This window comes from Durio zibethinus, chromosome 8, assembly GCF_047325235.1.
Source record: "Durio zibethinus cultivar Kanyao isolate XHJ-2024 chromosome 8, ASM4732523v1, whole genome shotgun sequence".
NCBI classification, from domain to species: Eukaryota; Viridiplantae; Streptophyta; class Magnoliopsida; order Malvales; family Malvaceae; genus Durio; species Durio zibethinus.
The window spans coordinates 20,305,429-20,318,439 of NC_143169.1; the positions used below are offsets into that span (position 1 = coordinate 20,305,429).

The 13,011-nt window shown below is 51.3% G+C and overlaps 30 non-coding genes across 30 annotated transcripts; all 30 read right to left on the minus strand.

The window, feature by feature from the left end:
• Positions 1-239: 239 nt before the first annotated feature.
• LOC149517564 (5S ribosomal RNA) lies at positions 240-358 on the minus strand. The gene has a single exon (XR_016344783.1). It is a non-coding gene; the product is annotated as a 5S ribosomal RNA (ribosomal RNA).
• Positions 359-670: 312 nt separating this feature from the next.
• Positions 671-789, minus strand: LOC149517565 (5S ribosomal RNA). Its single transcript, XR_016344784.1, has one exon. It is a non-coding gene; the product is annotated as a 5S ribosomal RNA (ribosomal RNA).
• A 312-nt stretch (positions 790-1,101) lies between these two features.
• LOC149517566 (5S ribosomal RNA) lies at positions 1,102-1,220 on the minus strand. Its single transcript, XR_016344785.1, has one exon. It is a non-coding gene; the product is annotated as a 5S ribosomal RNA (ribosomal RNA).
• A 312-nt stretch (positions 1,221-1,532) lies between these two features.
• On the minus strand, positions 1,533-1,651 carry LOC149517567 (5S ribosomal RNA). The gene has a single exon (XR_016344786.1). It is a non-coding gene; the product is annotated as a 5S ribosomal RNA (ribosomal RNA).
• A 312-nt stretch (positions 1,652-1,963) lies between these two features.
• Positions 1,964-2,082, minus strand: LOC149517568 (5S ribosomal RNA). Its single transcript, XR_016344787.1, has one exon. It is a non-coding gene; the product is annotated as a 5S ribosomal RNA (ribosomal RNA).
• A 312-nt stretch (positions 2,083-2,394) lies between these two features.
• Positions 2,395-2,513, minus strand: LOC149517569 (5S ribosomal RNA). Its single transcript, XR_016344788.1, has one exon. It is a non-coding gene; the product is annotated as a 5S ribosomal RNA (ribosomal RNA).
• A 312-nt stretch (positions 2,514-2,825) lies between these two features.
• On the minus strand, positions 2,826-2,944 carry LOC149517570 (5S ribosomal RNA). Its single transcript, XR_016344789.1, has one exon. It is a non-coding gene; the product is annotated as a 5S ribosomal RNA (ribosomal RNA).
• A 312-nt stretch (positions 2,945-3,256) lies between these two features.
• Positions 3,257-3,375, minus strand: LOC149517571 (5S ribosomal RNA). The gene has a single exon (XR_016344790.1). It is a non-coding gene; the product is annotated as a 5S ribosomal RNA (ribosomal RNA).
• A 312-nt stretch (positions 3,376-3,687) lies between these two features.
• On the minus strand, positions 3,688-3,806 carry LOC149517572 (5S ribosomal RNA). Its single transcript, XR_016344791.1, has one exon. It is a non-coding gene; the product is annotated as a 5S ribosomal RNA (ribosomal RNA).
• A 312-nt stretch (positions 3,807-4,118) lies between these two features.
• On the minus strand, positions 4,119-4,237 carry LOC149517573 (5S ribosomal RNA). Its single transcript, XR_016344793.1, has one exon. It is a non-coding gene; the product is annotated as a 5S ribosomal RNA (ribosomal RNA).
• Positions 4,238-4,549: 312 nt separating this feature from the next.
• On the minus strand, positions 4,550-4,668 carry LOC149517574 (5S ribosomal RNA). The gene has a single exon (XR_016344794.1). It is a non-coding gene; the product is annotated as a 5S ribosomal RNA (ribosomal RNA).
• Positions 4,669-4,980: 312 nt separating this feature from the next.
• Positions 4,981-5,099, minus strand: LOC149517575 (5S ribosomal RNA). The gene has a single exon (XR_016344795.1). It is a non-coding gene; the product is annotated as a 5S ribosomal RNA (ribosomal RNA).
• A 312-nt stretch (positions 5,100-5,411) lies between these two features.
• Positions 5,412-5,530, minus strand: LOC149517576 (5S ribosomal RNA). Its single transcript, XR_016344796.1, has one exon. It is a non-coding gene; the product is annotated as a 5S ribosomal RNA (ribosomal RNA).
• A 312-nt stretch (positions 5,531-5,842) lies between these two features.
• LOC149517577 (5S ribosomal RNA) lies at positions 5,843-5,961 on the minus strand. Its single transcript, XR_016344797.1, has one exon. It is a non-coding gene; the product is annotated as a 5S ribosomal RNA (ribosomal RNA).
• A 312-nt stretch (positions 5,962-6,273) lies between these two features.
• On the minus strand, positions 6,274-6,392 carry LOC149517578 (5S ribosomal RNA). The gene has a single exon (XR_016344798.1). It is a non-coding gene; the product is annotated as a 5S ribosomal RNA (ribosomal RNA).
• A 312-nt stretch (positions 6,393-6,704) lies between these two features.
• LOC149517579 (5S ribosomal RNA) lies at positions 6,705-6,823 on the minus strand. Its single transcript, XR_016344799.1, has one exon. It is a non-coding gene; the product is annotated as a 5S ribosomal RNA (ribosomal RNA).
• A 312-nt stretch (positions 6,824-7,135) lies between these two features.
• On the minus strand, positions 7,136-7,254 carry LOC149517580 (5S ribosomal RNA). The gene has a single exon (XR_016344800.1). It is a non-coding gene; the product is annotated as a 5S ribosomal RNA (ribosomal RNA).
• A 312-nt stretch (positions 7,255-7,566) lies between these two features.
• Positions 7,567-7,685, minus strand: LOC149517581 (5S ribosomal RNA). The gene has a single exon (XR_016344801.1). It is a non-coding gene; the product is annotated as a 5S ribosomal RNA (ribosomal RNA).
• Positions 7,686-7,997: 312 nt separating this feature from the next.
• Positions 7,998-8,116, minus strand: LOC149517582 (5S ribosomal RNA). Its single transcript, XR_016344802.1, has one exon. It is a non-coding gene; the product is annotated as a 5S ribosomal RNA (ribosomal RNA).
• A 312-nt stretch (positions 8,117-8,428) lies between these two features.
• On the minus strand, positions 8,429-8,547 carry LOC149517583 (5S ribosomal RNA). Its single transcript, XR_016344804.1, has one exon. It is a non-coding gene; the product is annotated as a 5S ribosomal RNA (ribosomal RNA).
• A 312-nt stretch (positions 8,548-8,859) lies between these two features.
• On the minus strand, positions 8,860-8,978 carry LOC149517584 (5S ribosomal RNA). The gene has a single exon (XR_016344805.1). It is a non-coding gene; the product is annotated as a 5S ribosomal RNA (ribosomal RNA).
• Positions 8,979-9,290: 312 nt separating this feature from the next.
• On the minus strand, positions 9,291-9,409 carry LOC149517585 (5S ribosomal RNA). The gene has a single exon (XR_016344806.1). It is a non-coding gene; the product is annotated as a 5S ribosomal RNA (ribosomal RNA).
• A 313-nt stretch (positions 9,410-9,722) lies between these two features.
• Positions 9,723-9,841, minus strand: LOC149517586 (5S ribosomal RNA). Its single transcript, XR_016344807.1, has one exon. It is a non-coding gene; the product is annotated as a 5S ribosomal RNA (ribosomal RNA).
• Positions 9,842-10,153: 312 nt separating this feature from the next.
• LOC149517587 (5S ribosomal RNA) lies at positions 10,154-10,272 on the minus strand. Its single transcript, XR_016344808.1, has one exon. It is a non-coding gene; the product is annotated as a 5S ribosomal RNA (ribosomal RNA).
• Positions 10,273-10,584: 312 nt separating this feature from the next.
• On the minus strand, positions 10,585-10,703 carry LOC149517588 (5S ribosomal RNA). The gene has a single exon (XR_016344810.1). It is a non-coding gene; the product is annotated as a 5S ribosomal RNA (ribosomal RNA).
• Positions 10,704-11,015: 312 nt separating this feature from the next.
• Positions 11,016-11,134, minus strand: LOC149517589 (5S ribosomal RNA). Its single transcript, XR_016344811.1, has one exon. It is a non-coding gene; the product is annotated as a 5S ribosomal RNA (ribosomal RNA).
• A 312-nt stretch (positions 11,135-11,446) lies between these two features.
• Positions 11,447-11,565, minus strand: LOC149517590 (5S ribosomal RNA). The gene has a single exon (XR_016344812.1). It is a non-coding gene; the product is annotated as a 5S ribosomal RNA (ribosomal RNA).
• Positions 11,566-11,877: 312 nt separating this feature from the next.
• On the minus strand, positions 11,878-11,996 carry LOC149517591 (5S ribosomal RNA). Its single transcript, XR_016344813.1, has one exon. It is a non-coding gene; the product is annotated as a 5S ribosomal RNA (ribosomal RNA).
• A 312-nt stretch (positions 11,997-12,308) lies between these two features.
• Positions 12,309-12,427, minus strand: LOC149517592 (5S ribosomal RNA). The gene has a single exon (XR_016344814.1). It is a non-coding gene; the product is annotated as a 5S ribosomal RNA (ribosomal RNA).
• Positions 12,428-12,739: 312 nt separating this feature from the next.
• Positions 12,740-12,858, minus strand: LOC149517593 (5S ribosomal RNA). Its single transcript, XR_016344816.1, has one exon. It is a non-coding gene; the product is annotated as a 5S ribosomal RNA (ribosomal RNA).
• Positions 12,859-13,011: the final 153 nt, after the last annotated feature.

The following is a 13,011-nucleotide window of genomic DNA, read 5'->3' on the forward strand; positions in this document are numbered from 1 at the left end:
CCGTCCAAAAGATTACGCAATACGCCAAGAAGAGGGGGTTCATCGATTTCTCAACCCGTCATCGATTAATCGCCGCGAACGGTAATCGGCGAGCAAACGATTAAGTATGCAGTAATTGCGACGGACGGATACCAAAAACTAAAAAGAACGTGAGGTGCTGCGAACGGCAATCAACGAACAAGCCCAAGTGCCTGCACGGCAATAAACGACGGAAGAATACCGGAAATTAAAAAGAACGAGGAGTGCAACACGAGGACTTCCCAGGAGGTCACCCATCCTAGTACTACTCTCGCCCAAGCACGCTTAACTGCGGAGTTCTGATGGGATCCGGTGCTTTAGTGCTGGTATGATCGCACCCGTCACTTCTTGCGCAAATTATGTATCCGACCCTTCCTTTCCCGTGCGTTGCTCGACGTGTCACACGCGAGCCCCCGTCCAAAAGATTACGCAATACGCCAAGAAGAGGGGGTTCATCGATTTCTCAACCCGTCATCGATTAATCGCCGCGAACGGTAATCGGCGAGCAAACGATTAAGTATGCAGTAATTGCGACGGACGGATACCAAAAACTAAAAAGAACGTGAGGTGCTGCGAACGGCAATCAACGAACAAGCCCAAGTGCCTGCACGGCAATAAACGACGGAAGAATACCGGAAATTAAAAAGAACGAGGAGTGCAACACGAGGACTTCCCAGGAGGTCACCCATCCTAGTACTACTCTCGCCCAAGCACGCTTAACTGCGGAGTTCTGATGGGATCCGGTGCTTTAGTGCTGGTATGATCGCACCCGTCACTTCTTGCGCAAATTATGTATCCGACCCTTCCTTTCCCGTGCGTTGCTCGACGTGTCACACGCGAGCCCCCGTCCAAAAGATTACGCAATACGCCAAGAAGAGGGGGTTCATCGATTTCTCAACCCGTCATCGATTAATCGCCGCGAACGGTAATCGGCGAGCAAACGATTAAGTATGCAGTAATTGCGACGGACGGATACCAAAAACTAAAAAGAACGTGAGGTGCTGCGAACGGCAATCAACGAACAAGCCCAAGTGCCTGCACGGCAATAAACGACGGAAGAATACCGGAAATTAAAAAGAACGAGGAGTGCAACACGAGGACTTCCCAGGAGGTCACCCATCCTAGTACTACTCTCGCCCAAGCACGCTTAACTGCGGAGTTCTGATGGGATCCGGTGCTTTAGTGCTGGTATGATCGCACCCGTCACTTCTTGCGCAAATTATGTATCCGACCCTTCCTTTCCCGTGCGTTGCTCGACGTGTCACACGCGAGCCCCCGTCCAAAAGATTACGCAATACGCCAAGAAGAGGGGGTTCATCGATTTCTCAACCCGTCATCGATTAATCGCCGCGAACGGTAATCGGCGAGCAAACGATTAAGTATGCAGTAATTGCGACGGACGGATACCAAAAACTAAAAAGAACGTGAGGTGCTGCGAACGGCAATCAACGAACAAGCCCAAGTGCCTGCACGGCAATAAACGACGGAAGAATACCGGAAATTAAAAAGAACGAGGAGTGCAACACGAGGACTTCCCAGGAGGTCACCCATCCTAGTACTACTCTCGCCCAAGCACGCTTAACTGCGGAGTTCTGATGGGATCCGGTGCTTTAGTGCTGGTATGATCGCACCCGTCACTTCTTGCGCAAATTATGTATCCGACCCTTCCTTTCCCGTGCGTTGCTCGACGTGTCACACGCGAGCCCCCGTCCAAAAGATTACGCAATACGCCAAGAAGAGGGGGTTCATCGATTTCTCAACCCGTCATCGATTAATCGCCGCGAACGGTAATCGGCGAGCAAACGATTAAGTATGCAGTAATTGCGACGGACGGATACCAAAAACTAAAAAGAACGTGAGGTGCTGCGAACGGCAATCAACGAACAAGCCCAAGTGCCTGCACGGCAATAAACGACGGAAGAATACCGGAAATTAAAAAGAACGAGGAGTGCAACACGAGGACTTCCCAGGAGGTCACCCATCCTAGTACTACTCTCGCCCAAGCACGCTTAACTGCGGAGTTCTGATGGGATCCGGTGCTTTAGTGCTGGTATGATCGCACCCGTCACTTCTTGCGCAAATTATGTATCCGACCCTTCCTTTCCCGTGCGTTGCTCGACGTGTCACACGCGAGCCCCCGTCCAAAAGATTACGCAATACGCCAAGAAGAGGGGGTTCATCGATTTCTCAACCCGTCATCGATTAATCGCCGCGAACGGTAATCGGCGAGCAAACGATTAAGTATGCAGTAATTGCGACGGACGGATACCAAAAACTAAAAAGAACGTGAGGTGCTGCGAACGGCAATCAACGAACAAGCCCAAGTGCCTGCACGGCAATAAACGACGGAAGAATACCGGAAATTAAAAAGAACGAGGAGTGCAACACGAGGACTTCCCAGGAGGTCACCCATCCTAGTACTACTCTCGCCCAAGCACGCTTAACTGCGGAGTTCTGATGGGATCCGGTGCTTTAGTGCTGGTATGATCGCACCCGTCACTTCTTGCGCAAATTATGTATCCGACCCTTCCTTTCCCGTGCGTTGCTCGACGTGTCACACGCGAGCCCCCGTCCAAAAGATTACGCAATACGCCAAGAAGAGGGGGTTCATCGATTTCTCAACCCGTCATCGATTAATCGCCGCGAACGGTAATCGGCGAGCAAACGATTAAGTATGCAGTAATTGCGACGGACGGATACCAAAAACTAAAAAGAACGTGAGGTGCTGCGAACGGCAATCAACGAACAAGCCCAAGTGCCTGCACGGCAATAAACGACGGAAGAATACCGGAAATTAAAAAGAACGAGGAGTGCAACACGAGGACTTCCCAGGAGGTCACCCATCCTAGTACTACTCTCGCCCAAGCACGCTTAACTGCGGAGTTCTGATGGGATCCGGTGCTTTAGTGCTGGTATGATCGCACCCGTCACTTCTTGCGCAAATTATGTATCCGACCCTTCCTTTCCCGTGCGTTGCTCGACGTGTCACACGCGAGCCCCCGTCCAAAAGATTACGCAATACGCCAAGAAGAGGGGGTTCATCGATTTCTCAACCCGTCATCGATTAATCGCCGCGAACGGTAATCGGCGAGCAAACGATTAAGTATGCAGTAATTGCGACGGACGGATACCAAAAACTAAAAAGAACGTGAGGTGCTGCGAACGGCAATCAACGAACAAGCCCAAGTGCCTGCACGGCAATAAACGACGGAAGAATACCGGAAATTAAAAAGAACGAGGAGTGCAACACGAGGACTTCCCAGGAGGTCACCCATCCTAGTACTACTCTCGCCCAAGCACGCTTAACTGCGGAGTTCTGATGGGATCCGGTGCTTTAGTGCTGGTATGATCGCACCCGTCACTTCTTGCGCAAATTATGTATCCGACCCTTCCTTTCCCGTGCGTTGCTCGACGTGTCACACGCGAGCCCCCGTCCAAAAGATTACGCAATACGCCAAGAAGAGGGGGTTCATCGATTTCTCAACCCGTCATCGATTAATCGCCGCGAACGGTAATCGGCGAGCAAACGATTAAGTATGCAGTAATTGCGACGGACGGATACCAAAAACTAAAAAGAACGTGAGGTGCTGCGAACGGCAATCAACGAACAAGCCCAAGTGCCTGCACGGCAATAAACGACGGAAGAATACCGGAAATTAAAAAGAACGAGGAGTGCAACACGAGGACTTCCCAGGAGGTCACCCATCCTAGTACTACTCTCGCCCAAGCACGCTTAACTGCGGAGTTCTGATGGGATCCGGTGCTTTAGTGCTGGTATGATCGCACCCGTCACTTCTTGCGCAAATTATGTATCCGACCCTTCCTTTCCCGTGCGTTGCTCGACGTGTCACACGCGAGCCCCCGTCCAAAAGATTACGCAATACGCCAAGAAGAGGGGGTTCATCGATTTCTCAACCCGTCATCGATTAATCGCCGCGAACGGTAATCGGCGAGCAAACGATTAAGTATGCAGTAATTGCGACGGACGGATACCAAAAACTAAAAAGAACGTGAGGTGCTGCGAACGGCAATCAACGAACAAGCCCAAGTGCCTGCACGGCAATAAACGACGGAAGAATACCGGAAATTAAAAAGAACGAGGAGTGCAACACGAGGACTTCCCAGGAGGTCACCCATCCTAGTACTACTCTCGCCCAAGCACGCTTAACTGCGGAGTTCTGATGGGATCCGGTGCTTTAGTGCTGGTATGATCGCACCCGTCACTTCTTGCGCAAATTATGTATCCGACCCTTCCTTTCCCGTGCGTTGCTCGACGTGTCACACGCGAGCCCCCGTCCAAAAGATTACGCAATACGCCAAGAAGAGGGGGTTCATCGATTTCTCAACCCGTCATCGATTAATCGCCGCGAACGGTAATCGGCGAGCAAACGATTAAGTATGCAGTAATTGCGACGGACGGATACCAAAAACTAAAAAGAACGTGAGGTGCTGCGAACGGCAATCAACGAACAAGCCCAAGTGCCTGCACGGCAATAAACGACGGAAGAATACCGGAAATTAAAAAGAACGAGGAGTGCAACACGAGGACTTCCCAGGAGGTCACCCATCCTAGTACTACTCTCGCCCAAGCACGCTTAACTGCGGAGTTCTGATGGGATCCGGTGCTTTAGTGCTGGTATGATCGCACCCGTCACTTCTTGCGCAAATTATGTATCCGACCCTTCCTTTCCCGTGCGTTGCTCGACGTGTCACACGCGAGCCCCCGTCCAAAAGATTACGCAATACGCCAAGAAGAGGGGGTTCATCGATTTCTCAACCCGTCATCGATTAATCGCCGCGAACGGTAATCGGCGAGCAAACGATTAAGTATGCAGTAATTGCGACGGACGGATACCAAAAACTAAAAAGAACGTGAGGTGCTGCGAACGGCAATCAACGAACAAGCCCAAGTGCCTGCACGGCAATAAACGACGGAAGAATACCGGAAATTAAAAAGAACGAGGAGTGCAACACGAGGACTTCCCAGGAGGTCACCCATCCTAGTACTACTCTCGCCCAAGCACGCTTAACTGCGGAGTTCTGATGGGATCCGGTGCTTTAGTGCTGGTATGATCGCACCCGTCACTTCTTGCGCAAATTATGTATCCGACCCTTCCTTTCCCGTGCGTTGCTCGACGTGTCACACGCGAGCCCCCGTCCAAAAGATTACGCAATACGCCAAGAAGAGGGGGTTCATCGATTTCTCAACCCGTCATCGATTAATCGCCGCGAACGGTAATCGGCGAGCAAACGATTAAGTATGCAGTAATTGCGACGGACGGATACCAAAAACTAAAAAGAACGTGAGGTGCTGCGAACGGCAATCAACGAACAAGCCCAAGTGCCTGCACGGCAATAAACGACGGAAGAATACCGGAAATTAAAAAGAACGAGGAGTGCAACACGAGGACTTCCCAGGAGGTCACCCATCCTAGTACTACTCTCGCCCAAGCACGCTTAACTGCGGAGTTCTGATGGGATCCGGTGCTTTAGTGCTGGTATGATCGCACCCGTCACTTCTTGCGCAAATTATGTATCCGACCCTTCCTTTCCCGTGCGTTGCTCGACGTGTCACACGCGAGCCCCCGTCCAAAAGATTACGCAATACGCCAAGAAGAGGGGGTTCATCGATTTCTCAACCCGTCATCGATTAATCGCCGCGAACGGTAATCGGCGAGCAAACGATTAAGTATGCAGTAATTGCGACGGACGGATACCAAAAACTAAAAAGAACGTGAGGTGCTGCGAACGGCAATCAACGAACAAGCCCAAGTGCCTGCACGGCAATAAACGACGGAAGAATACCGGAAATTAAAAAGAACGAGGAGTGCAACACGAGGACTTCCCAGGAGGTCACCCATCCTAGTACTACTCTCGCCCAAGCACGCTTAACTGCGGAGTTCTGATGGGATCCGGTGCTTTAGTGCTGGTATGATCGCACCCGTCACTTCTTGCGCAAATTATGTATCCGACCCTTCCTTTCCCGTGCGTTGCTCGACGTGTCACACGCGAGCCCCCGTCCAAAAGATTACGCAATACGCCAAGAAGAGGGGGTTCATCGATTTCTCAACCCGTCATCGATTAATCGCCGCGAACGGTAATCGGCGAGCAAACGATTAAGTATGCAGTAATTGCGACGGACGGATACCAAAAACTAAAAAGAACGTGAGGTGCTGCGAACGGCAATCAACGAACAAGCCCAAGTGCCTGCACGGCAATAAACGACGGAAGAATACCGGAAATTAAAAAGAACGAGGAGTGCAACACGAGGACTTCCCAGGAGGTCACCCATCCTAGTACTACTCTCGCCCAAGCACGCTTAACTGCGGAGTTCTGATGGGATCCGGTGCTTTAGTGCTGGTATGATCGCACCCGTCACTTCTTGCGCAAATTATGTATCCGACCCTTCCTTTCCCGTGCGTTGCTCGACGTGTCACACGCGAGCCCCCGTCCAAAAGATTACGCAATACGCCAAGAAGAGGGGGTTCATCGATTTCTCAACCCGTCATCGATTAATCGCCGCGAACGGTAATCGGCGAGCAAACGATTAAGTATGCAGTAATTGCGACGGACGGATACCAAAAACTAAAAAGAACGTGAGGTGCTGCGAACGGCAATCAACGAACAAGCCCAAGTGCCTGCACGGCAATAAACGACGGAAGAATACCGGAAATTAAAAAGAACGAGGAGTGCAACACGAGGACTTCCCAGGAGGTCACCCATCCTAGTACTACTCTCGCCCAAGCACGCTTAACTGCGGAGTTCTGATGGGATCCGGTGCTTTAGTGCTGGTATGATCGCACCCGTCACTTCTTGCGCAAATTATGTATCCGACCCTTCCTTTCCCGTGCGTTGCTCGACGTGTCACACGCGAGCCCCCGTCCAAAAGATTACGCAATACGCCAAGAAGAGGGGGTTCATCGATTTCTCAACCCGTCATCGATTAATCGCCGCGAACGGTAATCGGCGAGCAAACGATTAAGTATGCAGTAATTGCGACGGACGGATACCAAAAACTAAAAAGAACGTGAGGTGCTGCGAACGGCAATCAACGAACAAGCCCAAGTGCCTGCACGGCAATAAACGACGGAAGAATACCGGAAATTAAAAAGAACGAGGAGTGCAACACGAGGACTTCCCAGGAGGTCACCCATCCTAGTACTACTCTCGCCCAAGCACGCTTAACTGCGGAGTTCTGATGGGATCCGGTGCTTTAGTGCTGGTATGATCGCACCCGTCACTTCTTGCGCAAATTATGTATCCGACCCTTCCTTTCCCGTGCGTTGCTCGACGTGTCACACGCGAGCCCCCGTCCAAAAGATTACGCAATACGCCAAGAAGAGGGGGTTCATCGATTTCTCAACCCGTCATCGATTAATCGCCGCGAACGGTAATCGGCGAGCAAACGATTAAGTATGCAGTAATTGCGACGGACGGATACCAAAAACTAAAAAGAACGTGAGGTGCTGCGAACGGCAATCAACGAACAAGCCCAAGTGCCTGCACGGCAATAAACGACGGAAGAATACCGGAAATTAAAAAGAACGAGGAGTGCAACACGAGGACTTCCCAGGAGGTCACCCATCCTAGTACTACTCTCGCCCAAGCACGCTTAACTGCGGAGTTCTGATGGGATCCGGTGCTTTAGTGCTGGTATGATCGCACCCGTCACTTCTTGCGCAAATTATGTATCCGACCCTTCCTTTCCCGTGCGTTGCTCGACGTGTCACACGCGAGCCCCCGTCCAAAAGATTACGCAATACGCCAAGAAGAGGGGGTTCATCGATTTCTCAACCCGTCATCGATTAATCGCCGCGAACGGTAATCGGCGAGCAAACGATTAAGTATGCAGTAATTGCGACGGACGGATACCAAAAACTAAAAAGAACGTGAGGTGCTGCGAACGGCAATCAACGAACAAGCCCAAGTGCCTGCACGGCAATAAACGACGGAAGAATACCGGAAATTAAAAAGAACGAGGAGTGCAACACGAGGACTTCCCAGGAGGTCACCCATCCTAGTACTACTCTCGCCCAAGCACGCTTAACTGCGGAGTTCTGATGGGATCCGGTGCTTTAGTGCTGGTATGATCGCACCCGTCACTTCTTGCGCAAATTATGTATCCGACCCTTCCTTTCCCGTGCGTTGCTCGACGTGTCACACGCGAGCCCCCGTCCAAAAGATTACGCAATACGCCAAGAAGAGGGGGTTCATCGATTTCTCAACCCGTCATCGATTAATCGCCGCGAACGGTAATCGGCGAGCAAACGATTAAGTATGCAGTAATTGCGACGGACGGATACCAAAAACTAAAAAGAACGTGAGGTGCTGCGAACGGCAATCAACGAACAAGCCCAAGTGCCTGCACGGCAATAAACGACGGAAGAATACCGGAAATTAAAAAGAACGAGGAGTGCAACACGAGGACTTCCCAGGAGGTCACCCATCCTAGTACTACTCTCGCCCAAGCACGCTTAACTGCGGAGTTCTGATGGGATCCGGTGCTTTAGTGCTGGTATGATCGCACCCGTCACTTCTTGCGCAAATTATGTATCCGACCCTTCCTTTCCCGTGCGTTGCTCGACGTGTCACACGCGAGCCCCCGTCCAAAAGATTACGCAATACGCCAAGAAGAGGGGGTTCATCGATTTCTCAACCCGTCATCGATTAATCGCCGCGAACGGTAATCGGCGAGCAAACGATTAAGTATGCAGTAATTGCGACGGACGGATACCAAAAACTAAAAAGAACGTGAGGTGCTGCGAACGGCAATCAACGAACAAGCCCAAGTGCCTGCACGGCAATAAACGACGGAAGAATACCGGAAATTAAAAAGAACGAGGAGTGCAACACGAGGACTTCCCAGGAGGTCACCCATCCTAGTACTACTCTCGCCCAAGCACGCTTAACTGCGGAGTTCTGATGGGATCCGGTGCTTTAGTGCTGGTATGATCGCACCCGTCACTTCTTGCGCAAATTATGTATCCGACCCTTCCTTTCCCGTGCGTTGCTCGACGTGTCACACGCGAGCCCCCGTCCAAAAGATTACGCAATACGCCAAGAAGAGGGGGTTCATCGATTTCTCAACCCGTCATCGATTAATCGCCGCGAACGGTAATCGGCGAGCAAACGATTAAGTATGCAGTAATTGCGACGGACGGATACCAAAAACTAAAAAGAACGTGAGGTGCTGCGAACGGCAATCAACGAACAAGCCCAAGTGCCTGCACGGCAATAAACGACGGAAGAATACCGGAAATTAAAAAGAACGAGGAGTGCAACACGAGGACTTCCCAGGAGGTCACCCATCCTAGTACTACTCTCGCCCAAGCACGCTTAACTGCGGAGTTCTGATGGGATCCGGTGCTTTAGTGCTGGTATGATCGCACCCGTCACTTCTTGCGCAAATTATGTATCCGACCCTTCCTTTCCCGTGCGTTGCTCGACGTGTTCACACGCGAGCCCCCGTCCAAAAGATTACGCAATACGCCAAGAAGAGGGGGTTCATCGATTTCTCAACCCGTCATCGATTAATCGCCGCGAACGGTAATCGGCGAGCAAACGATTAAGTATGCAGTAATTGCGACGGACGGATACCAAAAACTAAAAAGAACGTGAGGTGCTGCGAACGGCAATCAACGAACAAGCCCAAGTGCCTGCACGGCAATAAACGACGGAAGAATACCGGAAATTAAAAAGAACGAGGAGTGCAACACGAGGACTTCCCAGGAGGTCACCCATCCTAGTACTACTCTCGCCCAAGCACGCTTAACTGCGGAGTTCTGATGGGATCCGGTGCTTTAGTGCTGGTATGATCGCACCCGTCACTTCTTGCGCAAATTATGTATCCGACCCTTCCTTTCCCGTGCGTTGCTCGACGTGTCACACGCGAGCCCCCGTCCAAAAGATTACGCAATACGCCAAGAAGAGGGGGTTCATCGATTTCTCAACCCGTCATCGATTAATCGCCGCGAACGGTAATCGGCGAGCAAACGATTAAGTATGCAGTAATTGCGACGGACGGATACCAAAAACTAAAAAGAACGTGAGGTGCTGCGAACGGCAATCAACGAACAAGCCCAAGTGCCTGCACGGCAATAAACGACGGAAGAATACCGGAAATTAAAAAGAACGAGGAGTGCAACACGAGGACTTCCCAGGAGGTCACCCATCCTAGTACTACTCTCGCCCAAGCACGCTTAACTGCGGAGTTCTGATGGGATCCGGTGCTTTAGTGCTGGTATGATCGCACCCGTCACTTCTTGCGCAAATTATGTATCCGACCCTTCCTTTCCCGTGCGTTGCTCGACGTGTCACACGCGAGCCCCCGTCCAAAAGATTACGCAATACGCCAAGAAGAGGGGGTTCATCGATTTCTCAACCCGTCATCGATTAATCGCCGCGAACGGTAATCGGCGAGCAAACGATTAAGTATGCAGTAATTGCGACGGACGGATACCAAAAACTAAAAAGAACGTGAGGTGCTGCGAACGGCAATCAACGAACAAGCCCAAGTGCCTGCACGGCAATAAACGACGGAAGAATACCGGAAATTAAAAAGAACGAGGAGTGCAACACGAGGACTTCCCAGGAGGTCACCCATCCTAGTACTACTCTCGCCCAAGCACGCTTAACTGCGGAGTTCTGATGGGATCCGGTGCTTTAGTGCTGGTATGATCGCACCCGTCACTTCTTGCGCAAATTATGTATCCGACCCTTCCTTTCCCGTGCGTTGCTCGACGTGTCACACGCGAGCCCCCGTCCAAAAGATTACGCAATACGCCAAGAAGAGGGGGTTCATCGATTTCTCAACCCGTCATCGATTAATCGCCGCGAACGGTAATCGGCGAGCAAACGATTAAGTATGCAGTAATTGCGACGGACGGATACCAAAAACTAAAAAGAACGTGAGGTGCTGCGAACGGCAATCAACGAACAAGCCCAAGTGCCTGCACGGCAATAAACGACGGAAGAATACCGGAAATTAAAAAGAACGAGGAGTGCAACACGAGGACTTCCCAGGAGGTCACCCATCCTAGTACTACTCTCGCCCAAGCACGCTTAACTGCGGAGTTCTGATGGGATCCGGTGCTTTAGTGCTGGTATGATCGCACCCGTCACTTCTTGCGCAAATTATGTATCCGACCCTTCCTTTCCCGTGCGTTGCTCGACGTGTCACACGCGAGCCCCCGTCCAAAAGATTACGCAATACGCCAAGAAGAGGGGGTTCATCGATTTCTCAACCCGTCATCGATTAATCGCCGCGAACGGTAATCGGCGAGCAAACGATTAAGTATGCAGTAATTGCGACGGACGGATACCAAAAACTAAAAAGAACGTGAGGTGCTGCGAACGGCAATCAACGAACAAGCCCAAGTGCCTGCACGGCAATAAACGACGGAAGAATACCGGAAATTAAAAAGAACGAGGAGTGCAACACGAGGACTTCCCAGGAGGTCACCCATCCTAGTACTACTCTCGCCCAAGCACGCTTAACTGCGGAGTTCTGATGGGATCCGGTGCTTTAGTGCTGGTATGATCGCACCCGTCACTTCTTGCGCAAATTATGTATCCGACCCTTCCTTTCCCGTGCGTTGCTCGACGTGTCACACGCGAGCCCCCGTCCAAAAGATTACGCAATACGCCAAGAAGAGGGGGTTCATCGATTTCTCAACCCGTCATCGATTAATCGCCGCGAACGGTAATCGGCGAGCAAACGATTAAGTATGCAGTAATTGCGACGGACGGATACCAAAAACTAAAAAGAACGTGAGGTGCTGCGAACGGCAATCAACGAACAAGCCCAAGTGCCTGCACGGCAATAAACGACGGAAGAATACCGGAAATTAAAAAGAACGAGGAGTGCAACACGAGGACTTCCCAGGAGGTCACCCATCCTAGTACTACTCTCGCCCAAGCACGCTTAACTGCGGAGTTCTGATGGGATCCGGTGCTTTAGTGCTGGTATGATCGCACCCGTCACTTCTTGCGCAAATTATGTATCCGACCCTTCCTTTCCCGTGCGTTGCTCGACGTGTCACACGCGAGCCCCCGTCCAAAAGATTACGCAATACGCCAAGAAGAGGGGGTTCATCGATTTCTCAACCCGTCATCGATTAATCGCCGCGAACGGTAATCGGCGAGCAAACGATTAAGTATGCAGTAATTGCGACGGACGGATACCAAAAACTAAAAAGAACGTGAGGTGCTGCGAACGGCAATCAACGAACAAGCCCAAGTGCCTGCACGGCAATAAACGACGGAAGAATACCGGAAATTAAAAAGAACGAGGAGTGCAACACGAGGACTTCCCAGGAGGTCACCCATCCTAGTACTACTCTCGCCCAAGCACGCTTAACTGCGGAGTTCTGATGGGATCCGGTGCTTTAGTGCTGGTATGATCGCACCCGTCACTTCTTGCGCAAATTATGTATCCGACCCTTCCTTTCCCGTGCGTTGCTCGACGTGTCACACGCGAGCCCCCGTCCAAAAGATTACGCAATACGCCAAGAAGAGGGGGTTCATCGATTTCTCAACCCGTCATCGATTAATCGCCGCGAACGGTAATCGGCGAGCAAACGATTAAGTATGCAGTAATTGCGACGGACGGATACCAAAAACTAAAAAGAACGTGAGGTGCTGCGAACGGCAATCAACGAACAAGCCCAAGTGCCTGCACGGCAATAAACGACGGAAGAATACCGGAAATTAAAAAGAACGAGGAGTGCAACACGAGGACTTCCCAGGAGGTCACCCATCCTAGTACTACTCTCGCCCAAGCACGCTTAACTGCGGAGTTCTGATGGGATCCGGTGCTTTAGTGCTGGTATGATCGCACCCGTCACTTCTTGCGCAAATTATGTATCCGACCCTTCCTTTCCCGTGCGTTGCTCGACGTGTCACACGCGAGCCCCCGTCCAAAAGATTACGCAATACGCCAAGAAGAGGGGGTTCATCGATTTCTCAACCCGTCATCGATTAATCGCCGCGAAC